The 13,332-nt window shown below is 40.8% G+C and overlaps 1 protein-coding gene and 1 pseudogene across 1 annotated transcript in view; one reads left to right on the top strand and one right to left on the bottom strand.

Moving 5' to 3' along the window:
* UGGT1 (UDP-glucose glycoprotein glucosyltransferase 1) overlaps positions 1 to 13,332 on the bottom strand; it is a gene marked incomplete at its 5' end in the record, with an annotated part of 80,808 nt that overhangs the window by 59,071 nt on the left and 8,405 nt on the right. The window lies entirely within an intron of this gene.
* Positions 1,370 to 3,695, top strand: LOC102856053 (annotated as a pseudogene).

Below are 13,332 nucleotides of genomic sequence, written 5' to 3'. Positions count from 1 at the left end.
AGATGGATCTAGAAATTACTTTTTTTACTATGAAGGCAACCCCATTTTTCCTTGTCTTTTCATCTCCAGACTAATATATCATATGGTCATCTGACTCAAAATGCCCCATGCCAGTTCATCTCATGTCTCCAATGCCTAATATGTAAATGTTTACGCGTTCCATTTCTTTCTTAACAATTTCTAATTTTCCTACATTCATGGCTCTCACATTCCATGTTCCAACACTAATTCTACTTAAATTACTTAAAAAGATAGAAAGAGAAGAAACACTCTCAGGGTTCTTTTATAAAGGAAGCATAACTCTAATACAGAAGCCAGGCAAAGATATTAACAAAAAAGAAAGCTACAGAACACTATCTCTCATGAACATAGACATAAAAATCCTTAACAAAATTCTGGCCAAAGGAACCTAACAGTCTATAAAAAAACAATTCATAACGACCAAGTGGGATTCATAATAGGTATGGAAGGATGGTTTAATGTAAGAAATACAAGCAGGGTGATTCAACACATTAACAAAGCAAAGAATACGAACCACATGATCCTAACAATTAACGCAGAAAGGCCTTTTATAAAACAAAGGTCTCTAATACCACTTCCTGATAAAAAGTCAACAAAACAGGAATAGAAGGGAAGTTTCTCAGTACAGTGAAAAGCACATATGCAAAATCAAGAACCAACATCATTCTCAATGGAGAAAGACTAAAAAGGCATTCCCATTGTAAGCAGGGACCAGGTAAGGATTCTCATTAATATTGAATATGAAGTACTTGCTGGGCAATATAACAAGAGAAGGAAATGGAGGCATCTAAATTGGCCAGAAGGTGGTTAACAGTGTCACTATATATAGCTGATATGATAGTGTATACAGAAAACTCAAAGACTCAAGCAAAAAACTATTAGAACTAATAGGCAGAGTTAGTAGAGGGGCAGGATACAAAATCAACATATAGACAGTGGTAGTATGTCTCTGAAACAACATGGAAAAGAAAGATAAGAAAGCAATACCATTTATAGTCAACGGCAGGAATAGATACTTGGGGGGAAAAGTAAATAAAACTACAAAACTCTACTAGAAGAATGGAGAAATATTCCCTGGACATGGATAAAAGATTCAACATGGTGCAAATGACAATCCTACCAAAAGCAATCTACATGTTCAATGCAATTTCAATATAGATATCAAACTCATTCTTCAAAGAGACAGGCAAGGCAACTGGAAGGTTTATTTGGAAAGAAAAGAGATCCTGCATGTGCTAAATTCATAGATCACTGCCCGAAAGACCACCAATTCATGTATGTAAACAGCAAGAGTGCTTTATTGTGAAGAACAAATTACAGCATGAGGGGGTCCACCATTTGACAGAAAATGGAGACCCCGGGCGAGGGCAGGTAAACTTCTTTTATAAGTTCAATACAATGGAGCTGTTTGCTCAGGGTGAGGTAACTGGGAACATGATTGGTGGGCAAGGGGATCAGTTACATGGGCTAGTCTGTGGTTGGTTTGTCTAGGTGGCCACCCCGTCTACCCTCATCTCTTCCTGTCTTACCTATACATTCTTCCTGTGTCACGTTTACATCCTTCCTGCCACATGTACCCACATTCTTGTGCCATTTACCTTAAACTTTAAGGTAGGTTAGGTAGGAATTTTTATGGCCTGCTTCTGTTTCTGGAATTAATGAATTTTTTAAAAGGTTAGGCCCAGGTGAGGCTTTACATGGAGGTGAGGCACAAAATGGAGTCTACCCAGTCCTCTCACATGAGCTCTTCTGGGGAATTAAAAAAAAAAAGTGGAAGGCATAGCATTCCCTGATCTCAAAACACACAACACAACTGTAGTAACCAAAATAGCAAGGTTCAGGTACAATGACAGATACATAGATCAACAGGACAGAATAATGAACCCAGAAATCAACCTATCCATACATAGTCAATTGATAATTTGTCAAGGAATCAAAACCTATCGTATGCGAAAACTACAAACTCTAAACTGGACATCTCCCTGCAAAAAACCGAAACAGGATCTGAAGAAAGAATATGGCAGTTGTCCCACCACCCCCAAGCTTGATCACTTCATGAGAAAATTGATAACATCTAAGCTGGTCATATCAAAGACCAGACCAGACAATGGATCCTGATAAAGGTCTGAGCTTGGAAAAAAGGTGCTAAAACCTAGCTTAATTAGCATGTGGAGAAATATCATCTTAGTCTTCCCCTATAAAAAGGAAACCACCCAAACGGCCCGGGCGCCAATTGGATCCCATCTGCATGCCATGCAGCTGGGTCTCTTGGCATCACTTCTCAGACTGCGCAATAAAGGCCTGATTGTTTCTTAGGACCAATTCCTTTCTTTATTTCTCTCCCTCATGTCCTCGCACTCTTTTTTAAATATATAACAGGATCCACAACTCACAACAATCACAATACACAAAAGTTAACTCAAGGTGAGTAAGAGCTAGCGTAAAACCCAAAACCATTAAAAATCATGGAAAGAAAAAGGGATCAAATTAGAATGCCTACCCTATGGCATAAAATAGGATGGAAAATACAGCCAGAAATGTACAACCAACAGAGGATAAAACTGATAAATGGGTCCTTCTAAAAATCAAGTTCCCATGTGTATCAAAACATTTTCCCAATAGGGTGAAAAGAAAACCTTCAGATAGAGAAAAAAACATTTGGCAATGACATCTCTGAAAGCGGTCTTACAACAAAAGTTTATAGAATACTGGAAGCAGCATATGATCAAAACCTAATGCTGATAAAGGACAAAGTTCACGCTGCTCTGAAGAAATTTCAAAAAGTAAAGCCTTTGGATCTGATGGAATACCAACTGATACACTTCAACAAACAAGTGTTTGCTGCTTAAAATCAAAGACTTCAGCCTTCAATAAAGACTATATCTCAACATCAAGAAAACAAAGATTTTTAGAGTTGTGGCAGAAGCAGCAGTAGGGGCTGGGGCGTGAAAGGGAATACAAGAATGGCCTGAGATCTGAAGAACTGGAGCCTTGGGAGCTGCTGCAGGAGCCTGAGCCTGAGTGTGAAGAGGAGCCCTCCACACCAGGAGTTTCAGGCCCTGGGCCTGGTTCAGGAGCCCCTGGCAGACAGCAGGAGGAAGAGGCTGGAATGGTTGATGGTGACCTGGAGCTAGAAGTGACCAAAGTTCAAGTTAGGGACATGGAGGAAGAAGATGAAAAGCTCCAGGAGTTGCAGAACAAGACTGAGAAGCAGATAGCTATGAGTCCACCTCCAGGCAATGCTGGCCCAGTGATATGTCTACTCAGGAGAAGCTGGAGGAAAGAAGTCTATGCATGTTGGCAATGTGGACGATGGTGCAACATCAGAACTAGGAACATACACTTTCATGGCTCTGGGTCACTTGATCACATTACCATCTTTTGTGATAAATTCTGGGGCCATCCTAAAGAGCTTGCATATATATAATTTCCAGACAAAGAATCAATAAGAACCTTCTTGGCCTTAGAAAAGACCTTTTTTTAGAGAAAGACAAAGGTAAACCCAAAATAAACCAACAGAATAGATATCAGCACAACAGATCAAGGCTTCCCACAAGCCTCCTACTGAGCCTAGACCACTAACTACAACAGCTCCAGCTCTAAATTCTCTAGGGTTTTCAACAGCAGGCCCAGGAGGCCAGGCTAGACAAACATCATAGTACTCCCCTTACTAAAAAAAAGTGTGTATTAGAAGAGAGAGGAAAGAAGGAAGAGGGGGAAAGAAAAAGAGAAGGTGACCTTGATGTGGGGGGGGGGAAATACACATGTTTTTAAAAAATGATATAAAGATATACTTTAGAAGGGAGGACCTTCCCTTGCTACCCAAAGCAGGTCCCTCCTCAACAGTAAGGGAAGGCCTGGGGTGCAGTGTAGCGGGGCTATCCTGTGAAATTCACCACAGACACATCTCAACTGTAAAAGCTGCTTGCTTGCACACCCATGTTTATTGGGAGTCTGTTCACAATAGTAAGGAGTTGGAAAAAACCTAGGTGCCCATCAACAAACTAATGGATAGAGAAGCTGTAGTATATTCATTCACACAATGGAATACTATGCTGCACTGAAAAACAAGCAACTCATGCAATATTATTCAAAATGGGTGACTCTGGAGGACATTATGCTGAGTGAAGTATCTCAGTCATAAAGGGACAAATACTGTATGGTGCCACTGTTGTGAAACAGGATTGACATCAGGGTTGGGGGAAGACTGAGAAAGATGGGTCCAATAATGTATACTGCATTGAAACAGATGAGGGAGAAAACTGTTTAAAAGGGATATGTGATTAGGTATTTTTGTCATGACAGGAGTCCAGCGCAAAGTGCATAGTGGCGTGGACCGGGAGGATTGTAAAACAATGAAAGAATTTTTCTTTTACTTTTCCAAGAGGGTAGTGTACTAGGGGGGAGGGTAGGGAGGGGAGAAAAGTGGAACAATGAATGAATGCATAACCAAAGTCTGTAAATTTTCATTGAAATTAATAATAAATTTTAAAAATTATAATAATAAAAAAAAAGCTGTTTCCTGTATTTCCCTGTCCCACTCCACCCTCTTGGGAAGGTGAGCATGAGTGGTAGAGGAGTTTTACTCACCCACAGCTTTGTGAGGACACCAAACTGCTTCCCTCAGTCTTCTCCTTGCCTGTCATACTCCTCGCCTGGCTGTTTCCTGTCCTGCCAGATGGCATTCCACCCCATCTATCTTTTCTGGCTTTCTACTCCTCCAGATTGCCTGGGAATTTATTTTGTTTCCTTTTGTGTTTCTTGTTCTTTTTTGTGTGTCTTTCTCTAGTGCCTGGGGATTTATTTTGATTCCTTTTCTTTTTTTGTGTGTCTTTCTGTAGTATCTTTTTTGAGGTATCTGAAGAATTGTTATGCTCCCAGCTGCTGCAGTGTAAATCTCCCTTTCCCTTGGGGAAACACATTGCCTTCTTTCTGAGCTTTGGGGTGGGTTGGTTTTTTTTGTTTTTGTTCTTTTTCTTATTTCCCCTTTTATTTAGAGGGAATGAGAAGAAGTGGGAGCAGGAATCTGGGAGGTGGATTTTCTTTCTTCTTCTAGCTAATTTGCAGGAGGTGGAAGCTTTTCTTAAAAATATGTATCATGAATAAAGTTGCTTTTGAAAATAAAAAAAGAAAACAAAGATTTTCACCACCAGGACAATTGGTAGCATCATGATAGATACAGAAAAGATAGAGGTTGTTAATGATTTCTGTTAAGTCTTTGCACTGGACTTAAGGCCAAGGACTCAAGGAAGGGACCAGAGGAAAAAAAGAAAGCTAAAGAAGCTTTATTAAGGGGTCTCCAGGGCAGGATCCCTTGGTCTGCAGAGAGAAACAGGTAGAGAGACAGACCAGGGATATACCATGCCCTAAAGTGGATTAGGGCCAGTTTTAATTTTTGACTCATGTACTTTTAACTTGTTAAATTTGTGTCTTCTAGGCTGCAACAGTTCCATGATACATCTTCAAGGATATGAACATGTATGGCTAAGCACAATTGATAACAGTGCATCTAAATTCCAAAATCAATCTCCACAATAGTCTACATGTTTCCTATTGCCTGTTCTGCCCATGAAATACCCCTCACAGAAATCTAAAAATACGTCTGAAATTTCAAGAGCGTTTAATATATTATTTCCACACATGGAGACTTTTCTCCTTTCTCAGGAAGGTGGTGAAGGAAAAAAGCCTCAAGTTCCCCCTCCCACTTTCTTTTATAGCCCTTTCTTGAGTGCCCCTGTTAGGGCAGAGAGATTGGCGGGCCGGGGGGGATCAGTCATTTGGTCAGTCATTTGGTCGGCTTTTGATGGGCTGGCTACTTTGCCCGCCTTTACTCTTTTTGTGTCACGTAGACACTAGTTAATTCTTTACTTTTCAAGGACAGACCAGGCTTTACCCGGAACACTCGTGTTTGCCCTAAGCTAAGAATTTTTATGGCCCGCTTCTGCCACTAGCGTTAATGGGGATTTATAAAAAATGTGGTTTCTGCTGTCCCTTCATTGCCAAAGGGGCCCTTTAGAGTAGTGAGAGAAGATCTTCACCCTGAAACCTACAGCGTCCCTTTTCAGCAGGAAGTAGCTAAGAGAATATGCCCTTCCCTTTTCCTTATGAATCAGGGTGAAGTCTCTCTCAGGGAGGAGTGATAGGGAATGGCAAAGAACACACTGACAAAGGAGATAAATCAGAACTGGTTTTGACAAGCACTGTGGTAATTGGACAATTAAAACAGACTTTCAAGGGGGGGGGAAAGAGGAATGAACTGGGGGGGAGGGTAGAGAAAATAGTGCAACAAAGAATGAATGGAAATCCAAAATCTCTGTAAATGTTCATTAAAATTAATAAAATTAAAAAAAAAAAAATCTGCTGTCAAGGAACTTTCCGGAGTGCTGAGGAGCAACGATGTCAGTAGAGAATAAGATTCCCTTGATCCAGGCCATCTTCTTCTTAATTCCTTGCTAAGCATCTGAGAACTGGCCAATGACTAAGGATGACAGAGGAACTGATGCTTCTGAGTTGTGGTAAGCAGGACAGCAACCAATAAATGTTGGAGAAGATGTGGAAAGATTGGAACTCTCATGCACTATTGGCAGGATTATAAAATAGTACTCAAGATGGCTTTTCCTCAAAAAGGTAAACATAAAAACCCCACATGACTCAGCCATTCCATTGCTAGGAATATATATGAAGGAAATTAGAACTGAGACACCAATGCAGATAAGTACACTTATGTTCATAGCAGTGTTATACACAATAGCAAGAGAATGGAAACAGTTCAAAGGTACATTAACCAACAAATGGATTGAGAAATCGTGGTATAGTCACACAATGGAATAGTATACAGCATTAAGGAAGAATGACTTGATAAAATACTATATAACTTGGAGAGATTTTAAGTACCAGTTCTTTGTGTCAAACTTTTGCATTCTAGTCATCAACTATTATCACTACATCTTGGTTGCACATTCAGTTACTTTGAGACTGAAAAAGTTGGCAAAAACTCTTTATTAATTAATCTTTGCATTTAGTTGTTGGTGCATATAGTTAAGTAATAGTTCCATCAACAGGTTTACTTTTCAGTAACATATCACTTAAGGAAATCTTATCAGTATTTCAGGAAATGATGGAATTAGGACATTCTGAAATAAACACTAATCAAAGAAACTTGTAAAACTATATAAAACATAGAACTGAACCATAGCTTACTCTTCAGTGGGTTTTCAGGGGCATTTAATCATATGGGAGGAGACTGCCCGTTCTTCACCTGCAGAGCAGCTGGTGGAATTTGAACCTCCTGCCTTCAGGATTGCAGCACACCTTATTGCCAGTAGGCCACCAGAAATCCCTTACTAAGGACATATCAACTTCCCCTGGGAAACTACTGTAGCATAAATGGAGAAGAGGACCTACGGCACAAGAAGTCAATCCTGGAGCAGAAGTTCTAGACTCCTAAACTCAAAAGATACTGCTCAGAGCAGAAAAAACTAGCAACTTGAGGCATTCATAATCACAGAAGCCCTGAAAGACTGACATACAGGCCATCACATTGAGAGCTAGATAAAAGAGAAAGATGTTGAATAGAGTAGGTGGGAGGTGAAGTGAATGCTGGTGGGGCAGGGACAACACAGAATCTATTGGTTTTTTCTACTCTGGCAATATCTTTAGTCTGCTCTTTTCTGTAAAATGCTTGTCTGTCAGATAATGTTCTAAAACTGAGCATTCAAATTAAGACAGACTAGAAAGAAGTATTGGCCATCCATTTCTGAAATAGCAGGCCTCTGAAAACCCCTATAAACAAAAGAACACATTTAGACTAGCAGATATGACAACTGAGGCTGAGCCCTCAAGTATGGAAACACATAGGAAGATGAACAGCTATAAGCAGACAATAGTGATTGGAACAAAGAATGTGAGAACCATGAATATAGGAAAATTAAATATTGTTAAGAAAAAAACTGAAAGCATAAATATTGACATAATAGGTATTGGTGAAGAGATAGACTGGAATAGGACATTTTGAGCAAGATGATCAAATAATCTACTATACTGGAGATGAAAAGGTAAGAAAAATGGAGTTGCTTTCATAGTTAAAGTCATTTCTAGATCCATCTTGAAATACAATGTTTTGAGTAATTGGATAATATCTATACGCATAAAAGGAAGTCAAGTGAATACCATCACCATTCAAATATATGCATTAACAACCAGAGTCAAAGAGGAGGAAATAGAAGATTTCTATCAACTTTTGCAGAGACTGCTAGAACATGCAATCAAGATGCATTCATAGTAATGGGAGACTGGACTGCAAAAGCTGGGAATAAAGAAGGATCAGTGGTTGGAAAACATGGTGAGAGAAATGAAGCTGGAAATAGAATTTTGCACAATCAATGACTTATTCATTGCAAACACATTTTATAAAAAACATAAAACCAGACTATACACGGATTTCACCTGATGGGATATATATAGATATAGGAATCAGATTGAATTACATCTGTGGGAAAAAAATCTCTGGCAAAGCTCAATATCAGCTGTGAAAACTAAGCCAGGTGCTGATTGTGGAACAGACCACCAACTACTCATATGCAAATTCAAGCTGAAGCTGAGGAAAATTAAATCAAGTCTACAGGAACCAAAATTTGACCTAAGTCTATGCCATCTGAATTTCAAAACCATCTCAGAAACAAGTTTGAGGCCTCCAACACTCATGAGTGAAGACCAGATGAGCTGTGGGAAGATATGAAAAATATCATCCAGGAAGAATGCAGAACGTAATTATACAAAGGCAGAGGAGGGAGAAAAGACCAAGATAGATGTCAGAAAAAAAACTTTGAATATTGCACTACAGCGCCGAGAAGCCAAAGCAAAGAAATCAAGAGTCCAAAGGGCAGTGCAGAAAGACAAAGTATTACAGTGAAATGTGCAAGGAGTTAGAGTCAGAAAATCAAAAGGACCAAATTCACTCAGCATTTCTTAAGCTGAAGGAACTGAAAAACAATTTCAAGCCTCATGTTTCAATACTTAAGAATGCTTTGGGCAGAATAGTAACACGTTGCTGCAAATGACGGCAAATGTTTTTCTATGCACAGTCGTCAACACGTTGACACACACTTTTAAAATTGACAACTGTGCATAGAAATACATTTGCTGTGATTTGTGACGTGTTAAAAGTGTGCAGCAACATGTTAAATGATCCAAGAAGCATTAAAAGAAGATGCCAAGAGTTTACAGAGTCATTGTACCAAAAGGAATTGTCAAACACAGAAAAATTTCATGAAACAATGCATGAGCAACATCCTGTGGTAATGAAAGAAGAAGTTCAAGCTGCTCTGAAAGAATTGGCAAAAAGTAAGGCCCCAGGAATTGATGGCATACCATTTAAAATATTTCAACAGACGCTGTCCTGGATGTGCTTACCAAGTTGTGCAAAAAAAATACGGAGGACAACCACCTGGCCAACTACTGTAAGAAATTATTTTGTTCCTATTCCAGAGAAAGGGGACCCAAGAGAGTGCAGAAATAATCCAAGAGGCTGGGGTCTATGATGAGAAGTGTGGAGTCAGGATTGGTGGAAGATCTATTAACAATCTGCGTTATGCAGATGACACAACCCTGCTTGCTGAAACTGAGAAGGACCAGAAATGCTTGCTGCAGAGTGTCAAGGACTGCAGCCTTCAGTATTGATTGACGTTCAATGTCAAGAAGACAAAGATTCTCACCACTGAACCAATTGGCAGCATCAGGATGGATGGTGAAGAGATTGAGATTATTAGCAACTTTAGTCGACTTGGCTCCACAGTCAACACTCTTGGCACCAATAGCCAGGAAATAAAAAAATGTATTGCGATGGGAAAGACCTGTTAGGGACTTCTCCAGGGTACTGAAGAGCAATGGTGTCACTCTGGAGACTAAGGTGTGTCTAATACAGGGTATGGTCTTTGCAATCACATCAGAGAGTTGGACAATGTCAGGGCCTGGCTAACCTGCAAAGCAGGATCAGCAACGCCTTGTAAAAACAGCAGAACCACCTATCTTGGCTTGACCATCTGTTCTACAGTAAACAACTCCATGAAGCAGTTTGCTAATGAATAAGGAGTGACCAAAGGCCTCAGATTTCTAGGAATGTGATACTTTCTTGTTTTCCAATAGATATCATAGGATATCCCAGAAGGTGTCTTTGTTTTGTGTGAATGTCTGGGAATGTTTGATCTACCAGTCAACACCTCAGATAAGAGACAATGCGATTACCCCTGCAGGCATGTTCCTAAGACGTGTGTGTGTGTGTGTGTGTGTGTGTGTGTGTGTACACCCTTGCCAAAATATTAAACTTGCTCTTTGTCATCAGCATTTAGCCTCTCCGCGTCTTCATTTCAACCTGGTGCCTCCTTTTGGTGGAATTCTCCCAACATATCGGGGCTGGATCCCTGATAGGACAATGACTAGGAAGGATAGAAGGGGGAATTGATGCCTTTGAGCTGTGGTGCTGGAGAAGAGTACTGAATGTACCATGGACTGCTAAGAAAACAGATTCTTCCTAGAGAGGGTTAAACCAGGCTGCTCCTTGGAGGCAAAGATTCTGGGCCTTCGTATGCCATACTTCGGACATGTTGTAAGGAGGAAGAGGTCCTTGGAGAGGGACATCATGCTTGGGAGGGTGGAGGGATGGTGCAAGAGGGGAAGAGCCTCTGAGGTGAATTGATTCAGTGACTGCGGTAATAGGGATTGGTGTGTCAGAAGCAGTGCAATTGGCACAGGATAGAGCAGGGTTTAGGGCCGTTGTACGTAGGATCACTATGAGACACACATAACAACAACATCATTGATATCACATGTAAGCAAGATTCTGCTAAAGATTATTTAAAAAACCACAGAAAACTGCCTGAAGTGCAGGCTGGGTTTAGATGAGGCCATGGTACTAGGGATATTATAGCTAAAGTCAGATGGGTCTTGGCTAAAAGCAGAAAGTACCAAAGGAATGTTGTCTTATCTGTGTTTCACTGACTATGCAAAGGCATTTGACTGTGTGGATCACAACAAAATGTGGCTGTCTCCGAGAAGAATGGGAAGCCAAGAACACTTAATTGTGCTTATGCAGTCCTCAGGACAGAGCAAGAAAACACTGCATGATTCAAAATTAGAAAGGCTGTACGTTAAGGGATGTGTCCTATCTCCATATTCAATCTATATGCAGAAAAGATTATCCAGAAGGCTGGGCTCTATGAGGAGAAAAGTAGAATCAGGATTGAAGGAAGAGTCATGAACTATCTGCGTTATGCAGATGATACAACCCTGCTTGCTGAAACTGAGGAGGACCTGAAGTGCTTGCTGCAGAGGTTCAAAGACTGCAGCCTTCAATATGAACTGAAGCTCTACAACAAGAAAACATAGATTCTGACCACTAGACAGTATCATGTAGAGAGTGAAGAGACTGAGAGTGTTAACAGCTTCAGTTTACTTGACTCTACAATCAACACTCTTGGTACCAGCAGCCAGGCAATTAAAAGACAAATTGCACTGGAAAAGTCCGCTGTCAGAGACCTCTCCAAAGTACTGAGCAACGATGTCAGTCTGGAGACTAAGGTGCTCCTGACACAGGCCATGGTCTTTGCAATTACTTGCTATACATTAGAAAGATGGACAATGACTAGGGATGACAGAAGAAGAATTGATGCCTTTGAGCTGTGGTACTGGAGAAGAGTATTGACTATACCATGGACTGCTAAAAGAAAAAAGTTTATCTTAGAGAAAATGAAGCCAGGTTGCCCCTTTGAGGCAAGGATTCTGAAGCTTTATCTGACCTACTTTGGGCATGTTGCAAGGCGGGATCAGTCCTTGAAGTGGGATGTCATAATTGGAAGGGTCAAGGGACAGTGCAACAGAGAAGACTCTCAATGAGATGGAATGATTCAGTGACTGGGGTAATCAAGGGTAGGTGTATCAGAGACAGTAAGATTGGCACAGGATAGAGAAGGGTTTAGAGCTGTTGTACATAGGGTCACTATGAGTCACAGGCAACTCAACGGCAAATAACAAGAGCGACAACATATAAAACTTACCAGAAATGCTAAAAAAAAAAAAAATTCTGAGGAAGAGAAACAATATTGCCAAACAACAACCTACAAATGAGACACCACCACCAACAGTCAAAAACAGCAAACAAAGAATTCACAAAACAGAATAAATGACAATACTGAGAACAAAGCAACCTAAGTGTCAATGTGTGAGCAACAACAAACTAAAATGAGGGAAATAAGTAATCTAGGCACAAAATTTCAAACTGAGAGAAAGTCAGGATCATAGCACGATCAGATGGCCTTAAATTAAAGAAGACACTGCACTTTATAAAATGTCACTCAAACAAGAAGAAAGTTTAAATAAAATAAATTCTTGGGTATTCTCAAAGATTAATAAACTTTTAAAACAAGAAAGAAAAATTCCTAAAAATTTACTAAATACAAATTCAGCAACAAAGAAAATGTCACAGGGAGCCCTGGTGGCCTAGTGGCAAGAAGCTATACTGCAATCCCAGAGATACGTGGTTCGAATCCACCAGATGCTCTCCTGGAGAAGGAGGGGCAATCTCCTCCTGTACCAGTCAGATTCGATTTGACGGTACACACAAAAAATAATAAAATAGGGAGCTATGGTGGCCTAGTGGCAAGAAGCTATACTGCAATCCCAGAGATACGCGGTTCAAATCCACCAGATGCTCTGCTGGAGAAGGAGGGGGCAATCTCCTCCTGTACCAGTCAGATCTGATTTGACGGTACACGTAAAAATAATACAATAAAAAAAATTGGTGGCAGCGACCCACACCGGACCCCGGGCTGATTGGCGGAGGCAATGCAAGGACTCCACGCGGGACAGGACCTGCGCTCAGCTCGGAGGCGGAGTCCCGTGTTGCGTTCTGGTTCCTAAGGAAGGAAGAGCAAGGCAGCCCTGGAGTGGCTTTACAGTCATTTCAACAGAAGGGTGAGAGATGGAACCCGAAGAATAAAGGATTCGCTACAGTCAGAGACTGTGCCGACGAGATGGCGGACGGGGAGCTGAACGTGGATAGTCTCATCACCAGATTGCTGGAGGAACTCTACTATGCTTATGGTAAAAAGATGCACTTCAGCCGGCGGGAGCTGCGGCCAGGCGGGAGCTGCATCACTACTGACCTGCCCTCGGGTTGACTCAGCAATTCTGGTAAATCACCACCTGTAGCAGAATCATCACCTGTACTAGCCACCCCAGAGGAAATCGCTGAGATGCAAAGGAAAAATGAGCTGAAACTCAAGATAAAGGAAGAACATCTTGCTGCTTTGCAGTCTG

The sequence above is a fragment of the Elephantulus edwardii genome, unplaced genomic scaffold, assembly GCF_000299155.1.
Source record: "Elephantulus edwardii isolate Elephantulus edwardi_28Jun2011 unplaced genomic scaffold, EleEdw1.0 scaffold00475, whole genome shotgun sequence".
NCBI lineage: Eukaryota > Metazoa > Chordata > Mammalia > Macroscelidea > Macroscelididae > Elephantulus > Elephantulus edwardii.
Note: the sequence above shows the minus strand (reverse complement) of the source record. Positions and strands in the feature narration are given on the sequence as shown.